The 3,567-nt window shown below is 35.4% G+C and overlaps 1 pseudogene; it reads left to right on the top strand.

Annotated features, from left to right (window-relative positions):
- The first annotated feature begins 256 nt into the window (after positions 1–256).
- LOC147791624 (putative carbohydrate esterase At4g34215 pseudogene) lies at positions 257–1,319 on the top strand (annotated as a pseudogene).
- Positions 1,320–3,567: the final 2,248 nt, after the last annotated feature.

Below are 3,567 nucleotides of genomic sequence, written 5' to 3'. Positions count from 1 at the left end.
GGTTGAAGTTTTATTTTTATACTTCTATATATAGATATATTAGACAAATTAGGTGTGATCCAAGATGAATAAGATCTAAAAATACTCCCGATCCACAAATATTGACAGATTGAAATTGATTTTGAAACTTAAATAATACTAAAAATAGAATCAAAATTAAGTATAAAAAATGAGGATAACTAGGAAAGGAAGGAAGAGGCATAGATCAATTATAAAATAGGAGAGTGATAAGAATTTGAACCGGAGAGTAGTTGTGTCTGAGTAGTTGTGTCTGTGCAAACAGACACAAAAAGTTATCAATTCTTCCCGACAAGAAAAAGTAGCTTTTAATTCTTTTAATACTTTCTTCTGTGTCTATTTGCACAGACACAAAGGGTCAAAATGGTTTTGCTGAAACTATCAATCTTGTTGTGTATGATATTGTTTAGCCCTTCCCTTTCAGGGGCTACTTCTCCCACCAACATATTCATCCTTGCCGGTCAGAGCAACATGGCTGGTCGAGGTGGGGTAGAGAAAATTCAAAACGGGAAACTTGTGTGGGATGGAAAGGTCCCATTAGAGTGTCAATCCGACCCATCCATCCTACGGTTGAACCCTGAGCGCCAATGGGAGATAGCACACGAACCTCTCCATTTGGGGATTGACATCAGCAACACTCCAGGGATTGGTCCGGGAATACCGTTTGCTCACCAGTTCAAAGAAAAAGCTGGACAAAAGGCCGGCATCGTGGGTTTAGTTCCTTGTGCTAGAGGTGGCACTTTAATTGAACAATGGATAAAAAACCCTACCAATCCTAGTGCAACATTTTACCAGAATTTCATTGAACGAATTAAAACATCAGAAAAAGAAGGTGGAGTTGTGCGTGCTTTGTTTTGGTATCAAGGAGAAAGTGATGCGGCTATGAATGACACTGCTCAAAGATACAAAGACAACTTAAAGAAGTTCATCACCGACATCCGCAATGATATAAAACCTAGATTTTTACCTGTCATTATTGTTAAGATAGCCCTTTATGACTTTTTTATGAAGCACGATACTCATAATTTGCCAGCAGTAAGAGCAGCTGAAGATGCCGTTCAAAAAGAGCTTCCAGACATCATTACTATCGACTCTTGGGAGTTACCTATAAACTTGACCACATTTGAAGGCTTTTCTTGGGATCATGGTCATTTTAATACAGAAACAGAGATTGTTTTGGGTAAATGGTTGGCAGACACATATCTCGCCCACTATGGTCATTTACTATGATCTTATTATGTGTCATTCTCTATCTCTATTGATTGATCTATTATTCTATCTCAATAAAATCATTTAAATCACATCTTTGTTGAACCTTAACATACTTACTACTCCACTTCGAAGTTTTTTATTTATATAATTAAAAATAATCAAATTTGGTTCATAAAGATCAAAAATTAAAATAATAACATGGATGCCTTGATTGGCACCTATCTAATGGGGCAAATGAAATTATCTACATTGACAATTTTTTTTAAGAAAACTAAAGACTAAAACTGATAAATAAATTTATTTATCAAAAAGTTTGAAATATTAATCAATGTCCATAATTTTGATGATGGTAGTGAATGAGATGAATGATATTTGTAAATCAAAATAAAGACTAAGAAAAAGATACAACAAAAGGTCTTAGTACAATTGAAAAGGTCTTATTGATAAAATTTTCATTTATCCTTGGGCATCGTATTGGACATCGGTAACAAAAATGATCCCACAAACGGATTCATTAAAAATTGAATTACGATAATTACGATCCATCCAATTCGAAATTTCCATTTTTTTTATTTTTCCGAACAACAAGTATAAAATATTCAAAAAAATGGTAAATTACCAAAATACCCTTATGGAGCCATCAAACTCCAATTCACGATAATTGTAGAGGTTTTAATGTCAGATTAAGGTCCCTTGTAAAGTCTGAAGTAGGGACTTCATTTTGAGCAAGAATCGAGCTAAGTCCACCATTCCTTCATATTTGTTCCTACACTTAGATTAAGGTCCCAATCTAAGCCGCCATTGAAGGAAGAGGTTGACACTTGAAAATTCAATCTAAGCCTACAAGCAATTCATAAAGAGAGACCAACCCCACACCTCCAAGAAACATTTTTGTAGAAGACCACAAAGGCTAACAAGTCTCGAAGCTTGACCAATTGGAGAAAATTGTTTTATGGCAAAGATTTTGGAGTAAGGATTGAATTCTCATTTAAATGTACATTGATGGATCGATGATGCTTAGATTTAGTGAGGTTGGTACTGTAAATGGGAGATATAATTCTAGTAGGCTACTCATTGTTAGTGTATGCATGAAAATGATTTTGCTAAAGAATGTCATATGTTTCAATTAGACGTCTCGAACATAGATAAATTATGCAGTGTTATGACCATAGAGATGGAAACGAATGTACCAATCTATACTAATGAGTAAGTAGTTTCAAACGAAATAAAAATGATCCAAGAAGCTTGTTAAATGACGATATCTTATAGTATGCTATAAATATTAAAAGTGGTAGTGTCAGAAAGAAATTTTTGTCACTATAAAGTATGTAAACATGAAATTTAGTATACGTGATGTATATCGTATGTTCATAAGTAATGAGCCTTAGAATTAAGAGAAGTTATCTTGGTTTCTAAAACCATGCCGCCCAGACCATGTGAAAGAGTAAGACGAGGAAGGGGACAACCCTATTAGAGGAAGAAGACGAGGTGGGCTGAATAGAGCCTGCTTCGAGGTTAGAGACAAGGTTCGAATTGGAGCCTTTATTGCACATATTGTTAGTAAGCACACCTGTGAGGGTAGACATAGTAGCTAAGAATAGAGTAAATAATGATCAAGTAATCATGGGAAACAAAACTCTAAGCGTAGACCTGATAGTAGTAAAGATGACCGATTTCGACGTAATACTAGGCATGGATCATGCTAGTATAGACTGTCACAAAAATGAAGTAGTATTCTTACCACTAGAGGAACCAAGCTTTAAATTTAAAGGCATACGTACCGAGACTACCCCAAAGGTAGTCTCGATGATGAAAGCAAAGAGAGATTAGTCCAACAATGCGGCTGGGTACATAAGCATGTGTCGTAGATGTAAGAGGAAAAGAAAAGACCTTAGACAACATACCAATAGTAAATGAGTTCCCGAACGTATTTCCGAAAGACCTACAATAAATACCCCGTCCCCAAAGCCCTTATAGCATGGCATCAATAGAATTAAAGGAACTTGAGATGTAATTACAAGGCTTATTGGTAAGGGCTTTATCTATCATAAAGTCCCTCCTTGAGTTGCACCAACATTAATGGTCAAGTAGAAAGATGACTTGATGTGTCTAGACATCAATCATAGGAAACAAAATATAAGGACCCTAACTTGAATGAAACTTTGGAGACAAATTAACAGAAAGTTCGGTGACAAATAGACTAGTACTACCTGACATACCTCATTGACGTAAATAGATTATAAACCCTGTCAAATTAATAAGGACTTAAGTTATGAGGGGAAGCCTAGGAAAATCTGCAAGTTGAAAGCCTTAGCAAGAAAGAAATTGCCTTCCTCA

This window comes from Cucurbita pepo, chromosome 7 (genome assembly GCF_057944985.1).
Source record: "Cucurbita pepo subsp. pepo isolate OVF chromosome 7, ASM5794498v1, whole genome shotgun sequence".
Lineage (NCBI taxonomy): Eukaryota > Viridiplantae > Streptophyta > Magnoliopsida > Cucurbitales > Cucurbitaceae > Cucurbita > Cucurbita pepo.
The sequence above is the reverse complement of the archived record's forward strand: the minus strand, read 5'-3'. Positions and strand labels throughout refer to the sequence as shown.